The 27809-nt window shown below is 45.3% G+C and overlaps 1 long non-coding RNA gene across 1 annotated transcript; it reads right to left on the bottom strand.

The window, feature by feature from the left end:
• Positions 1–182: 182 nt before the first annotated feature.
• On the bottom strand, positions 183–27368 carry LOC140599603 (uncharacterized). The gene is made up of 4 exons (XR_012002443.1): positions 27322–27368; positions 21523–21629; positions 20076–20161; positions 183–352 (listed from the first exon to the last, which is right to left on the bottom strand). It is a non-coding gene; the product is annotated as an uncharacterized lncRNA (long non-coding RNA).
• Positions 27369–27809: the final 441 nt, after the last annotated feature.

Genomic DNA, 27809 nt, shown 5'->3' with positions numbered 1-27809 from the left:
GGACCTCTGAAGCCTCCACCTCCTCCACTCCCACCCCTGAGGAAACAGAAACACCCACCCCTCCCATGGCCATGGCAATGTCGTTAAAATGAGTTTTGCTTCTAGAGGACTGTCACTTGAGCACTCACCATCTTTCTCCCACGTCAAGCTTTTTAAAAACGCACATCACTGAGCACGTCTCTGGGTTGGGATTCAGGAGGTCCTAGATGTGCGCTATTTGTTTTGTTTTGAATACCCTGACGTGGTTTGGACGATCGGCCGGGTTTGGAACACACAGGCGTAGCACGACTTTCACCTGAATTGGTGGATCATCGGCCAGGTCAGGAACCTGTCACTCAGACGTTCATATTGCCTGGGAAGGGGCAGAAAGACAACTCCATTCATAAGAGAGCCCAGAACGGAACTAAAAGTGCTCACGGTAGGAAAATGCTGTGTTGAGTAGAAAGAAGACCCTAGAGGAATATAGGGTTGGGGAACTGAGAATGGGTGGGGACTAAAATAAAGTGAGAAAGTCAGTACTCTAAATAGAGAAAGGTCAGCGGCTTATATTTACATGACTTCTGTTCTGATCAATGGGCCGCGTTGGCTTCAGTTCCTTCCTCTCTAGATGGGCACCCCCCCACCCCCCCCCCACCCCGGTAGCCACTGGCCATATGTGGGTGTGGAGCCCTTGGAATGTGGCTACATTTCAAGGTTCTGTCCACGTCCACTGAACACTGGATTTCAAAGACTCAGGAACGGTAAGAGCTCAGGGACACCTCTAACACTGATTATGTGTTAAAAGCGTATTTTGGGGGCAGCCCGGGTGACTCAGTGCTTTAATGCTGCTTTCAGCCCAGGGTGTGATCCTGGAGACCCGGGATCGAGTCCCGTGTCGGGCTCCCTGCACGGAGCCTGCTTCTCCCTCTGCCCGTGTCTCTGCCTCTCTCTCTCTCTCATCAATAAATAAATAAAATCTTTTTTAAAAAAGTGTATTTTGGATCCCCTGAGTTAAATCAAATAAACATTATTGAAATTCATTTCACCTGTTTCTTTGTACATGTTTTTACATGTGGCTCCCAGAAAATTTTAAGTTACATATATGGCCTGTGGGGGCTGGAACCGTTCTTGACCTGAGTGATGGAGATATATGGGTATGTGTGTACATGTTGAAGTTCATCAAACTGTGCCCGTGAGCCTTGTGTACTATACTGCTGTATATAAATTAAAAATAGTTAAAAGAAAAACAAAAAACTAACAGTGGCTTTCTGTTGCGTTTAGAGCAAAAGCTAAGCTCCTCTCCATGGGCACCCAAGACCTGGGTGCGGGTCTCATCTCCCTCATAGGACATCATTTCCCCCATGGCTCATGGACCTTGCCACTTTTCAAATGGGCCTGGCTCGTACTTATCTTGGGGTATTTGTATTTACATTTTCCTCTGCTTGGAAGGTTTTTCTCCCATATCGTCTTTGCTCCCATTCGTGTCTCAGCTCAAACATCTTCTCCTTCTTCCCTGACCATCTCTATCAGTTTTTGGTTAAAAAGAAACAAGAAACCCAAGTTGGCTTAAACATTGACGGGAATTTGTAGGCTGTGAAGCGATTAAGTTCAGAAAAGAATTAGGCACCAGGCAGGGTATAATCAGGGCCCTGGATCCTTTTCTCTTTGATTCTCTGGGGGCTCCCCTCAATAGGTCACCTTTATCCATTATCCTCATGTTAGCAGACTGGCTGCAGCAATCTCTAGCTTCTCATTCATATCCTACTTCATCCAGAAAGAGAGTTTCTTGTACTTCAACGCTCAAAAGGGAAATCCTGCACTCACCTAACTTAAGTCCTGCCCTTAGCCCAGGAGAATCCCACACACTAATTGGTGTGATCCTGAACCAGTCCCTGCTCAAAGGACCCTAATTAGGCTTAGGCCGTGAAAGCCCCATGCCACCCAAATCTCAAGGCTACCACGTATTTGAGAGATTCGGATGGGTGCTGGGGAGGCAGCAGATGTGTCCCCAGACCACCTTACAGCCTCGAGTCCCTGGCAAGACCAGTACCTGGCAAAATTTTCTGCCAAGAAAAATAGTAGATAGGGACACCTGGGTGGTTCAGTGGTTAAGCATCTGCCTTTGGCTCAGGGCGTGATCCCAGAGTCCCGGGATCGAGTTTTGCATCGGGTTCCTTGAGGGAAGACTGTTTCTCCCTCTGTTTGTGTCTCTGCCTCTCTCTCTGTGTCTCTCATGAATAAATAAATAAAGTCTTCAAAAAAAAAGTAAAATGAAAAGAAAAATAGTAGATAATTAAGGTTGGCATGCTTCCTAAGGGTCTCTTTATTTCGTTTTATAATCCTTTAAAATATATAACTCGTTCTTAGCTCATAGGCCTGGGCCAAGGGCCAGACCTGACTTGAGGGCCACAGTCTGCCAATTCTGACCTAGACCACTGTGACGCCTGAGATGTCTAAATTGACCTTGTTGACTTGTTCCCCGGCCTAACTACAGTGTAAGCTCCATGAGAGCAGGAACCGTGTCTGTCTTATTCGCCACTACCTTCTCAACACTTAAAGTGGGGTTGCACACAGATATGCTCAATAAATACTCACTGGATGGATGACGATGAAAACTTTACGGCAGAGTAGTAGGACCCAGTGCCTAGCTCTGGCCTGTATTTTTCTGCTCTCGCCGTCTAGAGGACACAGCTGCCCCACACTGGGCAGGACTGCTGCTGGGCCATGGGTCGTCATTATGTGAACCAGGAAAAGGTAACCCCTCTGGCTGATGTAGCCCAGCCCCCAGCACTGGGGTGAGGGGCCAAGGGCTGGATTGTGGACAGCAGCTCTGGGGTGGAGTTCTGAGTCAGAGTTCTGAGATCTCATGTTCTTGTGCTGTTCCCACACCTCTAGGCCAAAATCCTCTGCGTGTGCTCTGCTTGCTGCTTTGACTCTTTTTTCTTTCACCAAGTCCCAATACCCTCTTGTTCCAGTTTTCAACAAAATGATTGCCGTCTGCATATATTGAAGTGAAATTCTCATTTGGTACTTGGAGCCGCATCCAAGTATAATAGAATGTGGCGCAGGGTCAATGCATGGTTGGGGAGCAATTTCTGTCCCGCACGCTTGCTATACCATGGGAACTCAGAAAAACGGCCAGTCAACATTGCCAATAGAGAAACTACCAAAAAATACAGAGTAATAATGTTGAGGGTTCTTCTATCTGGGAAGATAAAAGCTAAAAAGGAATTACATCTGGGGCCCCTGGGTGGCTCTGTCAGTTAATTGTCTGCCTTCGGCTCAGGTCATGATCTCAGGGTCCTGGGATCGAGCCCCAGACCCACTCTGCCCCTCCCCCTGCTTATGCTCTCCCTCTGGTGCACGCTCTCTAAAAGAAAGATATCTTTTAAAAAAAAAAAAAAAAAGGAGGAGGGGAAGGGGGAGAAGGAGATAACACTTGTGCGATCACAAAACTATGGTTAGGGTGGTCATGAACTCATTCCCCAAATCCTGAACCAGACTAGGGTGCTCTGCTTAAAGCTGGAGAGAACTACTTGCAGGAAGAACAGAAGAAAAATCTTCACTCTGTGGGTGGTAAGTAAGCTCATGGAACTCATTACCCCAAGCAGGAGTCAGGCAGGAAATAAAAATGCCCAGTGATGCTGTGGAAGACTGCTGTTGACAGATTTTAACGACTTACAAGAGAAATGAGGAATGCCTTGGGATGTCAGGATGTGCTCTTAGAAGCAGCAGACGGGGAGTGTAGCTAGCTGTTCACAGGGCCTCCCTCCATACCCCCCCGCAGGGACCGAGTTCGAGGCAGGACAAGACCAGGAGGCAAGGCTGCCCCCCACCCCATACCCCAGGGGCAGTGTGGAAGATAGCCTTGCTCAGGGGTACGGGCCCTCACCCCTCAAAGAGTGACTTTGCCGACGTGGGGTTTCCTAGGCCAGCTACAATCTATTGCTGGGAATCTGGGGCTCACGAGACAGTGAAATGATGTTTGCGGAAATTTTACGTGTCTACTCACTGGGAACTCATCTGTTGTCATTACAACAGCTAACGTACATCGTGTACCGTGTGCGGCTGTCAGTCCTTACTCATTTAATCCTCAAAACAACCCTGTCGGTACTCCTATTTCCCCATCCTATTTGACAGATGGGGAAACTGAGGCACACAGCAATAACTTGTCAAGGCCCCACAGCCAATAAGTGATCCAGGATTCAACCTTAGGCTGATTGATTCTGGAACCCATCATTTCCCCATGAATCTGCTACAGTTCTGCTGAGGAAGACACTGCTCGGCTCCTGTCATAAGGAATCCCTGTGACCATGCACACTTTTTCAAGAGAAGTCATGAGAGTCAACACTGGGTTCTGGATCAAATAAATCGGGCTAAATCCAGCCTGAAGTCATCTGGCTCCTGACTCCTGCTCCACCCACACCACCTCTCCAGCGACATGTTTTACAGGATGCTGTTGTCCACGTCTGTGGGCGACCAAGTTTCTAGACGCACTCTGAGGAAAGCAGGGGAGACCGGTAGGACAGACATGGGGCTGGGGTGCTTCTGTGACTGGGAGTCTGTCCCGATGGAACAGATGTGGTGCCCCTGTCACTCAGCGATGACTAGTAATCTGTGATCCCTTGCAGTTCCAGGACCCAGTGAAACCACCGATGCCGTCACAGGAAGCAGCATCTAAGGTTCTAAGGCAGAGAAAGGTGTTTGACATGTGGGAAGAGAGGCTCTGTGGCATATCTTGACTGTCCATAATAGTCACACAAATCACACAAAATGTGCAAATTGGCAAGGCAAGAGTGAGGAGCCTGTGGCATCAAGTGGAGCCTTCATTCAGGGTCACCCCGTAGGGTTGGGCAGGTTGTGCACTGCACTTCGCGTGCACAGGGAAGACAGGGGGCCCTTTTCTAGTTTGCACAAAGGCACTATTTGCTAAACGGAGCACCCTCAAGGCTGTGTCTGCCCACAGGGGACCTTTTCTAATTCATATCAAGTCTCCATAGGTACCAGGGGGGCCCTGAAGAAATTTGGGGCACTGTGCTATAGCACAGAGCCTGATGCACCACCGCAGGGCAGGGCTCTGAGCTCAATGATAGGACGGAGCTCAGGATGCCCAGGATCCAGAGCTGTCACTCCCCTGCGCCCCAAGCAGTCCCCACAGATCAGGGCTCCTGGGAGGAGCAAGAGGGAGGACAGGGAGGCCAGCCCACAAGTGGACATTGTTCAGCTTCCTCGTTCCACCCCCCAGTGAGGAGAGCACAGTCCACCCAGCCCCTGAGTGCAAGAAGTGGGGGAAAAGGCTGCATCCAGGCACATGACCCTTTATTGCACCAGAGCCCCATCCCTCATAAACGTGGCTGAACCGGTGTCCTGGATCTCAACCAAACAGATGACAGCAGAGGAGCGGGCTGGAGGCTTTCCCTCCCCTACGGAACATGGTTTTATTTGATCCTCACCATTTCCCTTTTCACAGGTCAGGATGCTGAACACACATTCAAGAAGGATAAGGGAGTAGGTCAAGGTCACATAACTAGGAAGTTGCAGCCTGAAGCAGACGCTGTGGCCTCTGCCCAGGTTCCCCTTTGAGGCTGATGAGAGCTCACAGTCGGTCCCTCCCCAGGAACAGCCCTGCCTGAAGGGAGCCACCCCATCCAACATGGGCCCCTTCCTGGGGTGACCCCAATCCAACTCAGCCCTGCTGGGCTGGGGGAAGGAATACAAAGAATCCAGTCCCCTGCTCCAATGTGGGACAATTCTGAAGGGCCATCCTGGCTTCAGAGTTTTAGTTACAGCTGTTGTCTGCATCTCCCTCAGCCCATTCCTGCTCCCCTCACTCTTAGAGCTACTGCTGGGGGGCATGCTCCCCAATAAACTCTCTGCATGCAAATCTCCCTCTTATAATTGGCTTTGGGCCATCCCACCTAAGACCCCTGCACTTCCCACCTTTATGAAACGCTGCCTCCCACCTCAGGCTTGCCAGGATGGAAGAATCCAGAATCCAAGCAGGGAGGGTGAGGCAAACCAGAGATGAACAACAGCAGGAAGCCACTGCCACCCCCAGGCTGGGGGGACAGAAGTGGGGGCAGTGTTCTCTGAGCCCAGGGTTCGCCCAGCAGAAGCTAGAACCACAGTGGGTCACAGCAGATCTGTCTGGCTCCTCTCTTCCTTCCTCCTTCGATTTTAGGATTATTTACATTTGCACGTATTTAGGTAATATTAAAAACTAAAAATTTCAAGTCAGTCAGGGTCCCTTTTGAAAGGGAATCATCACTGTAGAATGATGGAGGAGGGCCCCCCAAGGCATCATTAGCCTCCGCCCCAGTCCTGCACACCCTTAACGTCCAGACTTTCTATTGCTTTGATCCCTTGTGGGGGGAGGGTGTAGCCCAAAACAGCCCAGGGAGCCAGAGGATTTTAGAGCTGGAGAGTCCATCCTCTGGAGGGGGGCCCTATAACTTTAGGGGACCATCACTCCAGGGGATTGAAGTCACCTCCAGCCTTTTTAATCTCAGCCTAGAAGGGTGAATGGAGAATTCCCATTGCTGGAGAATGACTGGACATCTTTTAAAATGCTGGAGAATGACTGGACATCTTTTAAAATGGACAGGAGTCATTGGCATTGGTAATAGATCGAGTGTGAATATATTTGGTTTGTCTTGTGTGGGGAGAAAGCTCCTCTGGCCTGTCCCCAGGGAAGGAAAGCAAGGTCCAGTGGAGAGAGAAGGGCTGAGGAACCCAACCCAGGTCCTAGCTTCAAGGAAGCCAGGCTCTGCCCTGGAGACCAGCTGCCATCCGTTTGTTTTTCAGTGGGCTGGGGATCTGGGCTGAAGGCACATCTGCTTCTGTTTATTCTTGCTCCTTATCTTAATGGGTCCCCACCTACCACTCCCTGTTACCCCTCAGCACCCCTGGGGCACTCGGGTGCCTCTTGCTGCCCCGGCATAGACTCGGGGTTAGGGCAGGGTGGCGGGGAGGAGAACAAGCTGGAGACTTGGTGTCCTGGGCGCAGCCTCCTCACTAAAAACCACCCCAGGCTCAATTGGATGCTAAGGTCAAAGAGGCAAAGGGCAAGAGGAGTAAAAAAGGCCAAAGATTCTCTTCCTGAGAAGGAAAGCAGGAAACAACTGGCAGGTTGCTAGGGCCAACCTTAGCTCTTCGCTCTAAGAGAACTGTAATGATGTTTAAATTTCAGGTTACACCTAGGCTAATAACTACAACTGGCAATTCCTGTGGGAAGGAGGAAGTTTTCTCCCATGAAGTGGTAATAGAGAGGCACTGGCCCTTGAACCCAGAACAGTCAGCTTCATACAGGAAGAACTTTGCTCAGATAGGGCCCCTGCGAGCCTAAGGCACCTTCGTGCAGATTTGAAAAAAGGGCCCCTTCATCCAGGCAGTTCCCCCTCTCCCTTCCCAGCACCCCGGGGCAGGAGAGGCAGGACACATAGTCCTAGCAGCCCTCCCCTCCTCCCTCCCCTCGCTCTCCCTTCCATCAACCTGGACAGCCAAGCTCTGAATAGATCACCCTGCTGGTGGTGTGAGAAAAGCTACCAGCAGAGAAAACCCGCTGGTAGGTGTGAGAAAGGCTTGAAAGGCTTTTAACACTAACTTGGTCCAAAGTCCCTGCTCCATTTCATTCCATGATAAGGCTTCTCGTGGAGTGGTAAGAAAGCTTTCTCATCACATTCCAGCCCTGACCTGGGTTATCCTAAATTGTGATTATTGGCAATTTAGAATGCATGAAAAGGTACTAGATTTCTCAAGGACTCCCTTCTTCAAATTTTGCCTAATGCCTGTCATCTTCAAGCAGGGTTTTGGTTTTTGTTTTTAACTGGAGATATCATGAGGTTCTATTCTTTTTAATTTAATCTTTTTAATTTGGGGTAGCAAAATTAGCAATATGGCATGGTGGTTCCAAGCTTGATTTTGGGGTAAGAATTATGTAAGTTCCAATTTTAACTCCCTCACTTGCTAGCTGAGTGGCCCTATGCAGTTTACTTCTCCAAAGCCCAGTTTACTCATTTGTACAATGGCGATAAGTAAAAGTATTTACCGTAAAGACTTGGCCCATGAATTAAATGAGGCAATGCATGGAAAACACTTGGTGGAGAGCACACAGCACCTAAGAACCATTAGCTATTCTGAAGCTTTTTTTTTCCTTTTTTAAGATTTTATTTATTTGACAGAGAGAGAGAGAACACAAGCAGGGGGAGCGATGGGCAGAGGCAGAGGGAGAAGCAGCCTCCCTGCAGAGCAAGGAGCCCAATGTGAGACTCGATCCCAGACCCCGAGTTCATGACCTGAGCTGAAGGCAGACGCCCAACAAACTGAGCCACCCAAGTGCCCCTGAAGCTTATTTTAAATAGGTAAGGAAACGGACACCTTATTTTGGGGTAATTGAGAAGGATGACCATGTTTTCTGTCCTTGGAAAAATGGCTGATTTTGTTTGGGGGCTGAGAAAGTGAAACTGGGGCATCAAATTGTGCCAAAAGACTAGAAAGTGTTCAAGAACATAGGAGACATTAAAGGGGTTCTTGATGGCCACATTTGGGAAGTTTTGAGCATCAGAATGAATAATGACTACATTTGGTAGCATCACGAACAAAACAAAATCCATGTGTCCATAGTGAGTACTCAAAATCACTATAAGGGACAGGAAGAGAAAGAGCCAATAAAAATGGAAGGAATCACAGAAAAAAAAATGGAAGGAATAATAGAATTGGAAATCACTATTTTACAGCCCCCAATCAAATAAGTGATTTACACCAAGATAATCTGTAGAGAGTAAGATGTTCACATTGCCACAGATGACTTATGTGTCACCAAGGGGGAAATTTCCCTTTACAACAGGGAGATCTGGGGCTCACCATCTTAGCTGAGCCATCAAACTGAGCATCACCAACAACACAACAGTTATGCACCTGCTGATGTAATAGAATATGAACAACACAATACCACCTGTGGATTATTCCTGCCAACATAGCTAACATGAGTCTAACCCAGCCTCGTGTCTACATCCCAGTGTACAGGAAAGAAGGACATAGGGGAACAAGTTAAATTATACCAAGAGGAATCGAGACTACCAATTCACAGTGTGGAACACACTATAAGACAACTGACCCGTGACAAAGGCTCTCTCCTTGGCCAGACTCGCGTCAGGCTCCTCCAAACATCTTCTAATGATGTCTTGACCTTGGTCCCCACTCTGTCTTGGGCCTGCCCAGATAATCTTGGCAAAGAATCTTGCTAAATCATCCCCCACCCTTGACATCCGACCATCCTTGACTTCTGATCAAGGTCCTCATCCCCCAGCGTTGATGTCTACGCTCTTGACCTGCCTTCAGCAAGAGTCACATCAGGTCAGTGTAGTAAGAATCCCCCTACCCTCTCTCCTTGACATCTGCCCTTTGTCTATCCACTGACCCCCTCCTCCTGCTTTTTTTTTTTTAAGATTTTACTTATTTATTCATTCATGATAGTCACACAGAGAGAGAGAGAGAGGCAGAGACATAGGCGAGGGAGAAGCAGGCTCCATGCAGGGAGCCCGAAGTGGGATTCCATCCAGGGTCTCCAGGATCGCGCCCTGGGCCGAAGGCAGGAGCTAACCGCTGCGCCACCCAGGGATCCCTCCTCCTGCTCTTTGGCTATAAATCTCCACCTGTCCCTGTTTCAGAGTTGAGCCCAATCTCTCTCCCTTATTACAATAATCTTGAAGTCTCCCTTATAGTTCAAGCATAATTTTTTCTTTAATAGTTCAAAAATCAATGTCCTTAAAAAAAAAAAAAGGTGGATTACTTTAGAATAAAAGAAGCTAGAAAGATGTATCAAATGAATATATAAGATAACTGTGATCAGATTCTGCTAAGAAGAAAAAAAATCTACATAAGATGTTTGGAGGACAACTGGATCCTTTTGATTACAGATCGGATATTATAAAATTATTGTTAGTTTTCGTATAGGTGATAATGGCAGGGCTGTGCTTTGCCTGAGGTTTCTTGAGGAAGATCCTGTCTTGCTTCTTCCTACATTTTTTGGGGGGGATTGCTGGCAATCCTTGCTGTTCCGTGGCTTGGGACAGCATTAACTCCTTTCTCTGTCTCCACAGTCACATGTCCTCCGTAGTGTGTCTGTGGCTTCTAATCTTTCTTTATAAGGACACTGGTTATTGGATTTAGGGCCTACCCTACTCTAGGATGCTCTTATCTTAACTTGATTACACCTGCAAAGGTGCTGCTTATGAACAGGTCACCTTTACTGGCACAGGCTTTAGGACTTCAGCCTGTCTTTTCGGGGGAATGTAATTCAACCCACAACAAGGGTGAAATGTCAGGATGTCTGAAATCTACTTTCAGCTCTTTCGGGAAAAAAAAATATAGCTATAGAAAGAGCAAGAAAGGAAAAAACATTAATGTAGTGAATGTTATCATTGTGATTCCTTAAGCTCCAGCTAAGCATGGATCCCAACTTGGGGATTGATCCCAAGACTCTGAGATCACAACCTGAGCGGAAATCAAGAGTTGGACGCTTAACCAACCAAGTGCCCCGAGCATCACTATTTTTTTTAAAAGATTTTATTTATTTATTTGACAGAGAGTGCAAGAGAGCATAAGCAGGGGGTGCAGCAGAGGGAGAGGGAGAAGCAGACTCCCCGCTGAACAGGGACCCTGGTGCAGAACTCAGTCCCAGGACCCTGAGATCATGACCTGAGCTGAAGGCAGACTGAGCCACCCAGGCGTGCCCCTCAAGCATTCCCATTTTTAATAAGGTGATCCTAACACAACACTAGGGTTGAAAAATACTAAATGCTAACACCATACTATTAAAAATACTACTAATACTAAATACTAAACATAAATATATACAAACACTAAAACATTAAATATATTTTAGGAAATATGAATACTAACTACCATAAACACTAAATACTATTTTTATACTTATAACACTAAATACTATAAATATCTACTATAAATACTATAAAAATAAATACTAAAATATTATAAACTCACATGGATGTATTTAAATCCCCTGCCCCTTCTTTCTACCCACACACTCTAAGATGTGTTCTTTTTTAGAGCATAAATTTATGTAAAAGTGTACCAACCAATATTTCAGCGAACATTGACCCATGTAACAATGTTGAACAATTTATTATTAGATACATACTTCACAGTAGGGAGATATAGCCAAAGTTTATTTCTCTTGAACATCAATAGGCTTTAGCTAGGATTTGTTTTTCCTCCCTGTCTCTGTTCTTACCTCTCTTATAGGGATAGGCTTTTCTTTTTTAAATCTCTTTACTCACATTTTAGTGAGGTTTGGAGAGGAGGCTAGGGCATATGCACATGTTCAATCTGCTATGTTTAATGGGAAATCCTCAGAACCCAAAGTTTTCAACCCTAATTTTATTGAAATAGGCTTCCTCCTGTAAACCTAATCCCAGTTTCAAAATGGAAGTCAAGGAGAAATAAGACTTGATTCACATAGTTTGTAGACCACTTTCCAAAAATGCACTGGCCTCTGTGGTTTAGTCTGAATGATCCATCTAAGTATAATTGTCTGACCGTCATGTGTGGACCATGTATATACAGCTCAAAGCCAAAGCCCCAGCCTCATCCCTTCTGGTGAAACACCAGTGCCCACAAACAGAAGGTTCCCCTTCTCTCACCCTGGAATAAACAGGAAGGTCTCTTGGGGCTGTGGTCTTAGGGCTATAGCTCTGCCCCTAATTTCTTCAGACCCTTTACTAAGAACTGAGTCATTGCAACATCACACCCAGCCAGCTGTCTCAGCACAAGAAAAGCTTTGCTGTGGTATGAGGTTTTGTGGGCTGCAAACTCCATCTAGGTCAGCAAATTAAACCCCCTGGTGTGGTTACAGAGTCCAGCTCCATCTAGCTAAAGGGCTGTCTGACTTTACTCTATGGCCACCGGCTCTTTTGGTGCCTGGGATATTAGGCCCCTTGGCGGCTGTTTAAGGTACAACACTTCAAGCCTAAACCACTGGATGACATATGCCTAAACCCAGAATCTTGTTTTCTCCACCAGGGCTCTAGGGTATATGAGAATAGCAATACTCCACCACCCCTGCAGACATGGAGGTTTGTGTGTGTGTATTGGGACAAATGGGGAAGATAGAAATGTGTTTCTTCCTTAGTTTCGCCTACTACTTGTGTTTTTCTGCTGCCGTGTTGACCCAAACATGAGCCTTTCTTCTCAGTTCTCTTTCATGGAAGTTTTTAAGAATCATTTCACAACAGATGGCCAACTGGTATACCTAGATTGGGTTTTACAAAGGGCAGTGTCTCAATGGTGTGGAGTCACCTTGGCTCAGGAACTGAGTCTCAGATTTATAGTGGATAAAGCCTTCAGAAACTACATTATGTCAAAAATTCAAAACAACTCAGCAACTACATATTTGAGGGCCTGCTACTATCCAGGGCTCAGGAACACAGACCTGAAAATCAGAGTTGTCCCTCAGGAGCTCTTTGACATTGGAGGAAGACCAACATAGTAGTGGATGGTTATACTTTTTACTACCTAACACCTGCTCCTGCTTCTGGAAAAAGTACCCCAAGTTCACTCTGGGGAAATTGCCCCCCTCATCCTCTGTGTGCTTTCACTGGGACTGAATCTGCCCCTAGCTCTAGAGCTGAGGTATAGACTCATGCCTGACCACAGTGACTGGTTTAAAGATGGGCATGAAACCTTCAAAGCCAAAGATATCCATGAAATGTTTGCTGATACTATTCAGGCAGAGGTACTAGGTACTTTTTACTAGGGTTGCTACCAGTAAGGATGATACGAGAATAGAATTGCCAGAAGCCGCAAGATGGAAACCTAAGAATGAGGCCAACACAGCAAAAGACAGATCTGAATGAGAGAAACTGAGCTCCTCGGTCATGCCATTTTTGAAATTCCGCATATTCCTAGACTTTCCTGTCAATCGTCCCAATATCATTTTTATTTACTTAAGCTACTTAGATGGGGTTTTCTGTAGTTTGCAACTAAAACAGTTCTATGTAGTAGGTTGAATAGTGTCCACCAGAAATTCACACCCACCCAGAACTCTGGAATGTAACCTTATTCGAAAACTGGGTCCTTTAAGATTTAATCAGTTAAAAATGTTGAGAGGATATCATCCTTGATAGATGATGTGTCCCAAATCTAATGACTGGTGTCCCTTTAAGATGAGGAGAGCCAGGGGCTGGGGGAGTTATGCTGCTCAAGGCCAAGGAGCACCTGGGGCCACCAGAAGTAAGGAAGAGGCAAGGAAGGATCCTCTCAAGAGCACGTAAAGGGAGTCTGGCCATGCTGACACCTTGATCTCAAACGTCTGGCCTCTAGAACTGTAGAATGTCCACTGCTCTAAGCCACCCATACTTTATTATGGAAGCTCAAGCAAACTAATACTCTCTAATATATGTTATCATTTAATAAACACGTATGTGTTTGAACAAATCTCAGCATAAAATCCAAAGGCTGCTGAGAGATATTTGAGCTGGGACATTATGAAGCCCGAGGAACTGACTGTCCCACCAACCTGCCTGGCCATGGGCGCCCCTGGAAGGCCCCTGGAGAGTCTACACAATTCATATTCTGTAGGCCTCCTCTTTTCTAGATTTCTTGCAGGCCACTGTCCTAACGCAGGCACTTCTTTTTCTTCAGCAGGGAAATGAGCTCTGTTTGATAGACATTTAAAACATTTCTCCCAGTTTGTTTTCTGTCGTCTCACTTTGTTTGGAGTAATAGTTGCCCTGTAGAGTTTACATTTTTATACATTTTCAAATCTATCCATTTTTTTTTAATATTTTATTTATTTATTCATGAGAGACACACAGAGAGAGAAAGAGAGAGAGAGAGGCAGAGACACAGGCAGAGGGAGAAGCAGGCCCCATGCAAGGAGCCTGATGTGGGACTTGATCCCAGGTCGCCAGGGTCATGCCCTGGGCTGAAGGCGGTGCTAAACCGCTGAGCCACCTGGGCTGCCCAAATCTATCCATTTTTTAATGGCTTATCATTGTTGGCCTTTTAAACATTCCCCTATTTTTATCTAATGGGCTATCCTACCTAATAAGGTAGCTTTTTTTTTCCATTTTTTTCCTTATTGTAAAAAAACATACGTAACAAAATTTGTCATCTTAACCATTTTTAAGTGTACGGTTCAGTGGCATTAAGTACATTCACATTGCTGAGCAACTGTCACAACCATCCATCTGCAGAACTCTTTCCATCTTGCAAAACTGAAACTCTATACCCATTAAACAATAACTCCCCATCTCTTCCCTCCCCCTGCCTCGGGGAGCCATTCTACTTTCCGTTTCTACAATTTTAACTACCCTAAGTATATGGCAGCTTTCTTTTATATTTGCCTCTACTTGCCTTACGCTGCATTTCCGCCACCTTTTATTAGGTGTTCCCAATAAATAGCAGCAGTGGTAACAGCTACCGTCGGCTATGTCCAGTCATTGTTCCCAGGCTCTACATCCAATGGCTCTGATCTGCTGGTGTCCCTGCCAGCTACGTGGCATTCTGTGCATTTTACAGATGATAAAAGTGTGACCCCAACAAGCTCTACAAATTGCACTGATTAAAGAGTCTCACACTCTTATTTGGAAGAGGGAGGATTTGTGCTCTTGTCTGTCCAAGCCAGAGCCACGGCTCCCCCCACAATGCCATTCTCAAAGACTTGCTTGCATGCCCTCAGAGTGACCGGCTTCTACAGACCTTGTCTCTTTTTTTTTTTTTAAAGAGTTTTTTTTAGAGGTTATTTATTTATTTATTTATTTATGATAGTCACAGAGAGAGAGAGAGAGAGAGAGGCAGAGACACAGGCAGAGGGAGAAGCAGGCTCCATGCACCGGGAGCCCGATGTGGGATTCGATCCCAGGTCTCCAGGATCGCGCCCTGGGCCAAAGGCAGGCGCCAAACCGCTGCACCACCCAGGGATCCCAGACCTTGTCTCTTAAATGTTGGCCATTCATGGCTTTACTCCCACAGGAAAAACTCACTTTCAAATATTGCATGCAACTTTTTCACCTTGAAGCCTGGTTACAAAGTACAACGCCATTGGGGCACCTGGGCTAGCTCAGTCAGTAGAGCATGTGACTCTTGATTTCAGAGTTATAAGTTCAAGCTCTACATTGGGTGTACAGATTATTTAAAAATAAAACTTTTAAAAAACAAAATAACCCCAAATATAACTCTATTAATATCATGGGAGAATAAGAGGAAACAATTATTAAAAAGCAAATTCTATGACCATGGTCAAGATTCCAAAGTGGAAGACTGTGGTAGCCCCAAGTGGCTCCCATGGGCGTGTCCCCACTCCACTTTCTGCTCTCTCTCAGGTGGCTGGCCTCTAGTTGCCAACTTATCTTGTCCTAATCACAGGAAAGCACAGAAGAGTATGAACTTTGCCCTCATGCGAACTCTTTTTCCTGTGTGAGAGCTGTGTCTTTTTTAAAGGAAGTGTAAACAATGGTGCATGATACTTGTATTAGTTTGCTAGAGCTGAATGAAGTAGCTGAAATGACAGGAATGTCTCACAGTTATGGAGACTACACCTTTGAGGTGAAGGTGTTGGTGGGGATAGTTTCTCCTCAGGCCCCTCTCCTTGGCTTATACACAGTGGTCTTCATAGCATGCACTAGTGTGCTTGGGCTGCCATCATATCTGTTTTCTCACAGCTCTGGAGGCCGCAAGTCCAAATTCAGGGTGTCAGCATGGTCAGTTTCTGGTGACAGCCCTCTTCCTGGCTCAGAGGTGGCTTCTCACAATGTCTTTGAGCAGTAGAGAGGGTTACTGTTGTTTCCTCCTCTCCTTAGAAGAGTGCTAATCCCATCATGAGGATCTGTCTTAGCTCAGGCTGCTGTCACAAAACACCACACACTGGGGGGCTTATGAACAACAGTCGTGGAGGCTGGGAGGCTATGCACAAGGTGCCAGTGTTGGGCACATTCTGACTGGGGCCTTCTTCCAAGTCACAGAGCACCTACTAACATGTGGCATCCTCATGGGGCAGAGTAGAGAGAAGAGGAAACAAGGTATCTCAAGACTCTTATAGGGGGCACCTGGGTGGCTCAGTGGTTGAGCATCTGCCTTTGGTTCAGGTCATGATCCCAAGGTCCTGTGATGGAGTCCTGCATCGGCTCCCTTCAGGAAGCCTGCTTCTCCCTCTGCCTATGTCTCTGCCTCTCTGTCTCTCATGAATAAAAAAACATCTTAAAAAAAAAGTCTCTTATAAGAACACTATTCCCATTCATGCAGGCTCTCCCCTCACTGCCTCATCTAACTCTAATTACCTCACAAGAGCTCTACCTCCTAATACCGTCACATGGAGGGGTCTGTAGTTTCAGCGGATGATTTTGAAGGACACAAACATCCTGTCCATAACAAGGCCTCACCCTCATGACCTCATCTAAACCTAATTATTGAAAGCTAATTATCTCCCAAAAGTCTACCTCTAACTAGCATTACATTGGGGTGAAGTGTTTGTGGAGGGTGGTTAGGGCTCCAACACATGAATTTGAGGGTTGGGAGACATAAGTATTTAGTTCATAGCACATTGTCTTTTCTCCTTCCAGTGTGCAAATTTCTTCTCCTTATAAGGACCCTACCCCCCGCAGTGACCTCATTTGACCTTAATTAGCTCTGAAAAGGCCCCATCTCTAAAGAAAGTCACATGCGAGCTACTGGGAGTTAGGATTCCACGTATGAATTTGGAGTTGGGGTGGGAGGGACACAATTCGGCCCAAAATACTACTCTGAGCCTCACAGAATGAAGAGATTTTTTCCAAGTCTAACATTCCTGACCCCTCCCACGCCTGTGATATGATCAGATTCACCAGGTGTCCACTACTTTCAGCCTCACTCCCAGCAGCTTATTATTTTCTTTTTCTTTTTTTCTTTCAGATCTTATTTACTTATTTGAGAGAGAGAGAGAGAGACAGAGCATGGGAGGGGGGGGGCGTTGGTGCAACGGGAGAGGAAGAAGCAGGCTCCCTGCTGAGCAGGGAGCCCAATTCGGAGCTCCATCCCAGGACCCTGGATTCATGACCTGAGCCGAAGGCAGATGTCCAACTGACTGAGCCACCCAGTTGTACCCCCGTTACAAAAATGTTCAAACATAGAAAAGTTGAAAAAATACCATAATGCTCACCTGTATGCTTATCACCTAAACTTCACCATTGTTGACATTTTGCCACTTTTGTTTTATCTGTATACATGTGGTGGGGGAGGGTTGCTAAATTGCTTGAAAATAAATTTTGGAACTATTTCACTCCACATGTTTCAGTATGTACCTCCTAAAAATAAACATAGTGCCATTTTCACATCTAAGAAATTTTATAGTAATTTGTCTTTCTTTCTCTCTCTCTTTCTTTCTTTTTTCATAGGCTCCATGCCCAGCGTGGAGCCCAACACAGGGCTTGAGATCAAGACCTGAGCTGAGATCAAGAGTTAGACACTTAAAAAAAAAAAAAAGAGTTGGACACTTAGGGGTGCCTTGGTGGCTCAGTCAGTTGAGCATCCTCTTTTTTTTTTTTTAAGATTTATTCATTTATTTATTCATGATAGATATATAGAGAGAAAGAGAGAGGCAGAGACACAGGCAGAGGGAAAAGCAGGCTCCATGCCAGGAGTCCGACGTGGGACTCGATCCCGGGACTCCAGGATTGCGCCCTGGGCCGAAGGCAGGCGCCAAACCGCTGAGTCACCCAGGGATACCCGAGCATCCTACTCTTGATTGCAGCTCAGGTAATCTCAGGACTGTGGGATTCTCTTTCTCACTTTCCCTCTGCTCCTTCCCCCTCCCCTGCTCATGGGTGCATGCACACTCTCTTTTTGAAATAAGTAAATAAAATCTAGAAAAAAAACAAAACAGTTGGATACTTAACCAACTGAGCCACCCAGATGCCCCTATATTAATTTTTTTAGATATTTTTAATTCTATTTAAATTCAACTAATTGACATATAACACATTACTGATGTCAGAGGTCAAGATCAGTGGTTCGGGATCCCTGGGTGGCACAGTGGTTTGGCGCCTGCCTTTGGCCCAGGGCGCGATCCTGGAGACCCAGGATCGAATCCCACATCAGGCTCCCGGTGCATGGGGCCTGCTTCTCCCTCCGCCTGTGTCTCTGCCTCTCTCTCTCTCTCTGTGACTATCATAAATAAATAAAAATTTAAAAAAAAAAAAAAAAAAAAAAAGATCAGTGGTTCATCTGTCTTATATAACACTCAGTGCTCATTATATCATGTGTCCTCCTTAATGTCCATCACCCAGTCACCTCCAGTAATTTCTTAATATCATCCAATATCTAGTCCATATTTAGATTTCCCTCAAAATACATTTTATAGCTCTTTTTTTATAGAACCAGAATCTAAACAAGGTTCACAAATTGTATTTGGTTACTGTGTCTCTTTTATCCCAGAAAAATCTCTCTCACCATTTAATTTTTGACATTGACTTTTTAAAGAAACCGAGTTAGTTATTTTTGAAAACCCACATTCTGGATTTTTCTGATTGTTTCTTTGTATGCCATTTAACTTGTCCCTCTATCCCTTTATTTCCTCAACTGGGCTTTTTCAACTGGGGTTCATCTGTACTAAAACAATTCTAGATTCATAAGGAGAAACTAATTCATTATATACAAAGGAAGCTGAGATGATTAATTGTATATGTCAACTTGTATGGACCACAAAGTGCCCAGAATTTTGGTCAAACCTTATTTTATAGAATATTTTATTTAAATTCAATTTGCCAATATATAGTTTAAGTGCTTATCCCATCAAGTGTCCTCCTCTGTGCCCATAACCTTCGGTCAAACATTATTTTAGATGCTGCCATGAGAGTGTTTCTGGATGAGATTAACATTTGAATTGGTAGACTTAGTAAAGCAGATTGCCCTCCCTAATGTGGGTGAGTCTCATCCAGTCAGTTGAAGGCCTGAAGAGAACAAAACCTGACCCTCCACTGAGTAAGAACGAACTCCTACCAGACTGCTGCAGAGATGGGACATTATTATTTTCCTGCCTTCAGGCTTGAAAGGAAACACTGGCTCTTCTTATGGCTTAAATCTATTGACCTTCAGACTGGAACTTATACCATCGGCTCTCCTGGGTCTTCAGCTTGCCAAGTGTAATTCCTTAGACTTCTCAGTCCCCATAATTGTAGGAGTCAGTTCTTTATAACAAATCTGATACACACACACACACACACACACACACACACACTCCCTTATTGGTTCTGTTTTTCTAGAGAACTCTAATACAGATGCCTTTAAGTCACTGGGCTTATTTCTTTCCCAGAACCATGGTTGAAAAATTTAGATGAATAGATTAAGATTAAACATTTGGGGCAAGAACATTTCACATCATGTGACATCAGGAACCCCATAATATGTCCCTCTAATAACGATGCTAAATTTGGTCACAAATTAGCAACAAATCTGTTGATCACAGATTTTTACTTTATAAAGCTTCCCCCCCCCACTTGTGATTAGCAAGTGATTCTGTGGGGTTAGGCACCATGCAATTATCCTGTTCTCAACTAATTTTTACTGAATGATTTTGGTACTCATTGAGGATCCCTGCCTGAACCAGTTATTTCATTGGTTGCCCTCCCAACAATTTAAACTTTAAAAAGTTTGCCCCTCAGGCCACCTGGATGGCTCAGTAGTTGAGCGTCTGTCTTTGGCTCAGGGTGTGATCCAGACCCACATCAGGCTCCCCAGAGGGAGTCTGCTTCTCCCTCTGCCCATGTCCCTGCCTCTCTCTGTGTTTCTCATGAATAAATAAAATCAAGAAAGGAAGGAGGGAGGGAGGGAAGGAAGGAGGGAAAGAAAAAAGAAAAAGAGGTCAGACTGAATGGCTCAGTGGTTTAGCGCTGCCTTCGGCCCAGAGGGTGATCCTGGAGACCAGGGACTGAGTACCACGTTGGACTCCCTGCAGGGAGCCTGCTTCTCCCTCTGCCTGTGTTGAGAGAGAGAGAGAGAGAGAGAGAGAGAGAATAAAGGGAGGGAAAAAGAAAGTTTGCCCCTCAAAAGGCTCCAGCTTAATCTCCTGTGATTAAGGTATGTACCAGGGCCAAATCTCTTACCCTTAGAGGGCTTTCTCTTTCCTATGAATCCTCTGATAACTGCTTAGTCCGTGCAGACCAGGCCTGGCTGGTTGATTTCCTGGTGCCTGGAAAGTAAACATTAGGGGAACATTTTGTATCTTTGGTTGTGGTGCCTGAAAACAAGAATCAGAACCATTTGTGGAGGTTGGTGGTGGGGGCAGTGCCAACAGGAAGTGAAGCAAAGCTGGCATATCTGAATTAAGAGCAGGCTAAACTGAAGATGCCAGTGGGAATGAGGGACTCAGGGAAGGTGAGATCAGAGGGCCCCGTCAGAGAACCGGCAGGATGCTGAGCATCAGCCACGATTGGAGGGAAATGTGCTTTGCGTTGGGGCTCCCCTGTGGGAGGGGAGGGTGGGCAAGAGGGGGGAGTACTAGGGCAGGCTGGGGGTCTATGGAACAGAGTGGGAAGACTCTGAGGGCAGAGGATGCGGCACCCAGGTCAGGGACAGGCTGAGCTCACACCACACTTCATCCGAGCAGAGAAGGGTTAAGGGCAGAAGCTAGGGAAGATCAACAATTCGTGCCCCAGGCAGGAGGGACTGGCAGGAATCAGAGAGCCCTGGTGGAGGTGACCCCGGAACCAAGCACTGCAGAAGCAGAGAAAGGTGGCAGTTCTCGAAGGAATTCTATGAAGGCAGGGGAGCCAGAGAGGCACAGCCTCTGTGTACAGGCCAGGAGGAAATCGGTGGTCACAGGGGCCTGCAGGTGGGCCAGGGATGCTGGTCCTTCTGTCCCACCTCTCCCTGACGGCCTACACCCAATGCTGGTTGCTGCAGGTACCCCCCAGGAAATGTATTTGTGGAGCTTGAGGGACCCCAGGGCAGTAGAGCCCAGCTCTGCCCTCTCAGAATGACACTTCCCTCCTGCCCCTCCCAGAAAATGCAGCAGGAGCTTCCTACAGCCTCCCTCCTCCACCCCCATCACCTTAGCATTTCAGCCCCTGGAAAAGATTAGTGTCACTGGCAAACCTGGAGAGCTCATTGTGCACTTCCTCTTCAATGTGATTTGTAAAAAAAAAAAAAAAAAAAAAAAAAAAAAGCCTTGAATGAGATCAGTTCCAGCACTTTCCCTAGGGATCCATGTAAAGTCTACAGAGAAGTGTCCATTTATCACTACCCTGGGGTTTCCTGTTTTGAACCTGACCTGTTCTTGGCAGACCCTCCACCCTGGTTTCATCCAGTGGAAAACCCTGGACAGACTTTAACCCTCTCTTTTCCCTCATCCTTCCTTGGTCCCTGCCCTGCTCTTTCCAAGCTCGGGGCTCGTGGGCAGGACTCAGGCCTCCGGGGACCCACAGGGCAGGGGAGGCAGCGAAGGAAGCCACATGCTGGCCACACCCCCTGTAGTCTCTGCACCAGGCTCACCCCTTTCTTTCCTGGGTAATATTTCATGGAAGTTGGGGTGCAGAGGAAATGCAGGCCCACCTAGACAAAACGTGCCTGGCGATCTCAGGAGCAGAGCCGTCCTCGGTGTGGAGTGTGGTTTACAAAGAGCGGACAAATCCAGTTTGAAAGCAAACACCTGGCTTGGCCTGGACCGTGGAGAGAACAATGCAGAAGTGGTCATGAAATGGGGAAGGTAAATAATGGAGCTCCATCTATGACTGCCCCGAGAAAACTGGGGAGGGTGCCAGGAGTTCACTTTTCTCTTCATTAAGTCAGGATTGTATCCTGACCACCTACCAATACTGGTTTGTCCCAAAGCCCACTGGTGACCAGCTGCTTCAGATATCAGGAAGTAATCCCATCCCCCTCTAGGGCCAACACAGGTATGCCTTGCTCTACAGAAGCTTCCTAGCTAAATCCTACCTGCCAATGTCAGGACAATTGTATGTCTAGCCAGCTTCTCCTAGCCCCAGACACCAACCCACCAGCTATAGAGTGTGCACATGACCTGGGTTGCCAATCATGTGCCCCATCCCCCTGCCCCGGTGCCCAGAAGCCAAGAGAGACCTAATGCAATTAAGTGGTTGCAATTTAAAAGCAGGTGTGGCAGCCTGATGGTTGCTTCCCTCTGATACTCATTCTCTTCTTATTCCTTAGTAACAGAAGTCCAATTTTTAAAAGATTGTGATAACATTCACAACAACAAAATTCACCCCTTTAGAGTGTACCATTCAATATTTAGTACACTCGCAAGGTTGCACAACCCTCACCACTATATCCAGTTCCAGAACATTTTCATCACCCACAGGATTTTTCTTAGGGCAGCAATGCTGCCAGCTGCAAGACTTCATTTCTCATCTCCCGCTGCAGCTAGGTGTGCTTTGTGGCTAGGTTTAGTCAATGAACTGTGGGCGGAAGCTAAAGGGGCCCCCAGGGAAGGGCCTTACAAGGAAGTGGCACCTTTGTCTCTCCTGTTTCTTTCTTCTGCTGCCTTTAACATCAGCTGTTTTTCCAAGGGTTTAATGGAGGAGCTGGCCTGGTTGGGGTTTTTGCCCCTGGTGTGGGCAATACAGGTCTTAACAGGGAGTTCTGCTGCAACTTGCTACGGATTAAATCAGATCCACACATGAAGACCAGCAGGTGTGGCTCTTTGGAGAGCCACCAGTATAACAGGCTGCCGGCCCTGCCCACAATCCTTGGTTGTCTCCTCTAGAGAACCATCTCTAATGTATTCCTATTTGACTTGATTTTTCCAACATAACCTATAATATAGTCTGTCTCCAGGCAGCGTGAACTTTGACCACTAGATCTCCCATCCAGAAGCTGCTAAGCCCATCCTTCAGAGGCAGGTGTAGCTGCCTGAGTAATAAGCTTAGACAGCACTCACTCTGCACCAGGCTTTGATAGAAGCCCTTGATGTAGATCAGCTCTTGTAATCCTTATAGTAACCCTACGAGGTTAGAATCGTTTCCTTTTTAATTTTTTTTTTTTTTATGATAGTCACAGAGAGAGAGAGAGAGACAGGCAGAGACACAGGCAGAGGGAGAAGCAGGCTCCATGCACCGGGAGCCCGACGTGGGATTCGATCCCGGGTCTCCAGGATCGCACCCTGGGCCAAAGGCAGGCACCAAACCGCTGCGTCACCCAGGGATCCCCAGAATCGTTTCCTTTTTAGAGACTAGGAAACTGAGGCACAGAGCTCATTTACCTCATGGTGTGGCATTTTGTCCTAAAACAAAACACAGGACAAAAGGCCATTTGGTGACATCCATGCAAATCCTCCTTCCACTTTGGTCCTCCCCGCCACCACCCCTGTTACCATAGTTCCACACAGCGACTGGGTGGCTTAACAACAGAAATTTATTTAACTGGTCCCCTACTGGCTGTTTCCAAACTTTTGCTGTTATAAACAACACTGCAACAAATATCACTGTATATATAATTTCGTCCATGCGTGTATCTGTTAGATGAATTACTAGAAGGGGGATTTCTGAGTCAAAGGGCATGTGCATCTGTAATTTTGATGGCTACTACTCTCCATAGAGATTGGACAGATCTGCTCCACCAAGTGTTTGAGGCCACCTATTTTGCTATTGCTTCATCAACACACCAACAAAATAGTGTCAGACTGCCAGATGGATAGGCAAACAAATAAATAACTCCACTGTACTCTAACTTGTCAGTTGTGTGTGATGAGTTAGATGGAGCATCTTTTTACCTGTTGGGGAGTCGTGAGCCCAGGCTGGGGGACAGCCATGCCCTCGGGCGGGCCAGGCCTCAGGCACAAATACCCCATCTCTACCTCCAAAGTAGGAGCTGCTTCTCAAGGCACCAAGTCAGATGCTTCTTTCCAAATGGCAGGGCTGCCGGGGATGAGGCGCCAAAACCAAAATAGCATGCTTTCTTGTTTCTAGTTTTAATATTTTTTTCTAGTGCTAAAACAACATACAACCCTGGACAAAAAAGAACATGAAAGAAAATGTAGGGGCGCCTGGGTTCTCAGTTAAGCATCTGCCTTCAGCTTCAGGATCTCAAGGTCCTGGGATAAAGCTGCTCACACCACCCCCCAAGTCAGGCTCCCTGCCCATTGGAAAGTCTGCTTCTCCCTCTCTCTGCCCCTCCCCCCATTTGTGCACTCTGCGTGTGTCTCTCTCTCTCAAATAAATAAATAAAATCTTTAAAAATGAAAGAAAGGGGCACCTGTGTGGCTTAGTCAGTTACGCGTCAGCCTTTGGCTTGGGTCATGATCCCGCAGTCTTCAAATCAAGCCCCACACCGGGCTCCCTGCTCAGCTCTTCCTGTGTTCTCTCTCTTTCTCTCTCTGTCTCTCTTAAATAAATAAATAAATCTTTTTGTGTAAAGTTTAAAAAAAAAAGAAAATGCAAATGACCATAATTGCTTGACACAAAAATATATGAGCAGCTTGACCCAAAAATATATGAGCAACATTGTTGTGTTATTTCCCACCAGTTCATTTTTCTAAGTGTGTATTTGCTTTTCCTTTTGAAAATTGTATTTAATTTGACTCAAATACAGGTATGTATTCTCACGAAAAAAAGCACAAACCAGCCTTACAAGGGGAAGAAATCTGATGCAAGTTACAACAGCATGGATAAACCTGGAGGACATTATGCAAAATGAAATAAGCCAGTCACAAAAAAAAAGGCATAAATGGGGCAATTTACCTCTATGCGGTACTTAGAGTGGTCAGATTCACAGGAACAGAATAGAATGGTGGTTGCCAGGGGCGGCAGGAAGGGGGAATGGGGAGCTGTTTAAAAAATATTAGAGTTTCAGATGTTCAAGATGGGAAGAGTTCTAGAGATGGTTGTACAACAGGGTGAATGTGCTTGATACTACTGAACTGTACACCTAAAAATGGTTAAGATGGTGACTTTATGTCACGTGTATTTTACCATGATTCACAAACATTTTTTAATTTAAAATAGATTTCCATTTTGTCCCTCCTTTTCAAAGAAACAATAAACTCTCCACTTGATTCCATTATTCGCTAGATATGTATGCTTCCAGAACTTTTCCTGTGCACAGACATGCTTATGTGAACATATAAAAAATATACTGCTTCGTGGGTGACATAGGTGATGGGGAGTAAGGCGTGCACTTGTGACGAGCCCCAGGTGATGTATGGAAGTGCTGAATCACTATATTGCACACCTGAAACTAATATAGCGCTGTATATTACACTGGAATTAAAAACATAAAGTCATACAGCTCTGCAAAAAAAAACCCGCATATATATATGTGTGTATATATATGCACAAACAAATATATATACACAACAATGTTGCTCATACATATATATATCTTCATTTTGTGTGGGTGTGGTTGCAATTTTAACATTCATGCTGTTCTAGAACTTGTGTTTTTCACTAAATGAGGTGTCAGAGAGCTATTGCCTAATTAGTACACGGTACATATAGTACATGTCAGCAGCACAGTATGAAACCAGACTTCTGTTTTGTGGTGTTGTACTGCCAATTCCCTTTTATTGGAGATTTATAGCATCATCATTTTTTTTTTTTACCTAACAAACAATGCTCCAGGAACATCCTTAGGCATGCATCCTTGAGCACATGTGCAAGTGTTTCTCTGAGGATAAAGGCCAGGACGTGTGACTGCTGGGTTGATGGGTATGGACGTGGCAAATTTGACTAGATTATGCTGAGTGACCTTTCCAAAAGGGCTGTGCCAATTTATACTTCACTGAGGAGTGTTTGAGATTATCCACACCTCACCAGCACTTAATAATATATGCCTTTTATGGCATATATATAATAGTTTTTTTCCAATTTATTTTTAATAAACATATATAGTTATATATTTATGCATGTATGTGTATACATACATGCATACATATATATATATATGTTTTTAATATATGTTTTTAATGAAAAACAGCAGTTCCCTGCCCTAAGCTATCTTACCATCAGGATCTACTTCCCAGAGGCAACCATTGGCAACCTTCTGTTTTCTCTGGCAATTAATCTCCATATTTATGAACACTCTGCTTCTACTGCTATTTGTTAATTTATTATTTTTAGATAGTATTCATGGACTCTGGTGCATGAGTCCCTAACTCTCCCACAGGTACACCCATCACTTCCCCTCTCCCATCACCCCAACATAGCCCTAGGACACTTTTTGGGTGAACAGTCAGTATTTAAGTTATAATGACTATGATGGGCCAAGTAAGCATTAATTAGCTCCCTTGTTGTGCAACCCTCCGGTATCCCTAAAGTCAAGGATGGCTTCTTTTTTATTCACTTTGCCTTCCATTACCTATCATTAGTGTTCTCTAAAAGCTTTCACATCTCTGCCAAGAGCCTTTCTGTGATCTTTCCATATGTTCAAGTACATGAGTCCCATCATCTTCCTGGAGCCCCTCAGGAGTGTTCCTTCGTCCTGCACTTGGAGCTGGCTAGGCTCTGACCTAATGCTCTACTATATCCGGGGACATCTCTTCACACCTTCCTGTGTTGAATACCTAGTCCCTCTTTTAGGGATCCCATCTCCTTCTCTCTCTCTCTGCCTCCCTCTTTTTTAAAATTTAATTTTTAAAAGTAATCTTTACACCCAATGTGGGGCTCAGACTCACGACCCTAAGATCAAGGGTCACAACCACACTAACCAGATGCCCCTCCATCCTGCTTTTTAATTTTACTCCCTCCTTTTGATGACGCATATTCTCTAATAGTATCCTAATAAAAATCACTTGGGAGCATACTTGGAAAATGTGCTTCAGAGAAAAACTATGTATTGTTTGGAGCACATCCTTTGGAGTTATGTGATTTTTTAAAGATTTTATTTATTCATTAATGAGAGACACAGAGAGAAGCAGAGACACAGGCAGAGGGAGAAGCAGGCTCCACACAGGGAGCCCGACATGAGACTCAATCCCGGTTCTCCAGGATCACGCCCTGGCCAAAGGTGGCACTAAACCACTGAGCCACCCAGACCCCCCATGATTTTTATGCTATGGGGGCTCTGTGCCTTTTGCTGCCTTTGAGCTATTTTACAAGTCTGTAAATTGTAGATAAATAAAATAGCAATGCAAAAATAATTCATATCTATAAATATGCAAATAAATAATCCATGTCCCTCTCTCTACCCCATACAAAAGGTCAGTTTCATACCCATTTGTAAATTCATTTGAAAATTCCTCTATTCAAAAGAATTCCTTTATTCCATATAAATTTGTGCTTCTTTGGCTTCTTTAAACTGGTTGTAACATCTTACTAGTTCCCTCATTAATAATAAGGTAAGTACAACATTTAACACATGTTCACTTTATATTTCTGAGAGTCATGATGATTTTACCTTTAAGAAAAATTATCCTTGGGGTGCCTGGGTGGCTTAGTCAGTGGACTGTCTCCCTTCGGCTCTGGTCATGATCTCAGGGTCCTGGGATCAAGCCCCATGTCAGGCTCCCAGCTCAGTGGAGAGCCTGCTTCTCCTCTGCTATTCCCCCTGCTTGTGTGCTTTTTCTCTGTCTCATTCTGTCAAATAAGTAAACTTAAAAATCCTAAAAAAAAAAAAAAGAAAAAAGAAAAATTATCCTTTAACAGAAGTATTTTTTCAAGTCACATCTGAAAATACCCTTGTTAAAAAAAAAAAATACCCTTGTTCTACCTTCATACTTGATTGATAGATTGGGTATAAAATTGTGGGTTAAAAACCTAGTGCCAATAAAATAAAATAAAATAAAAAGCTAGTGCCCTTTTGACTCCTGTTTCTTTGCATATTTAACTACTTTCCAACATTCCCCCAACCCTGTTTTTTTTTCTTTGTCTATGAGATTCAGAAAT

Source organism: Vulpes vulpes, chromosome 7, assembly GCF_048418805.1.
Source record: "Vulpes vulpes isolate BD-2025 chromosome 7, VulVul3, whole genome shotgun sequence".
NCBI classification, from domain to species: domain Eukaryota; kingdom Metazoa; phylum Chordata; class Mammalia; order Carnivora; family Canidae; genus Vulpes; species Vulpes vulpes.
Note: the sequence above shows the minus strand (reverse complement) of the source record. Positions and strands in the feature narration are given on the sequence as shown.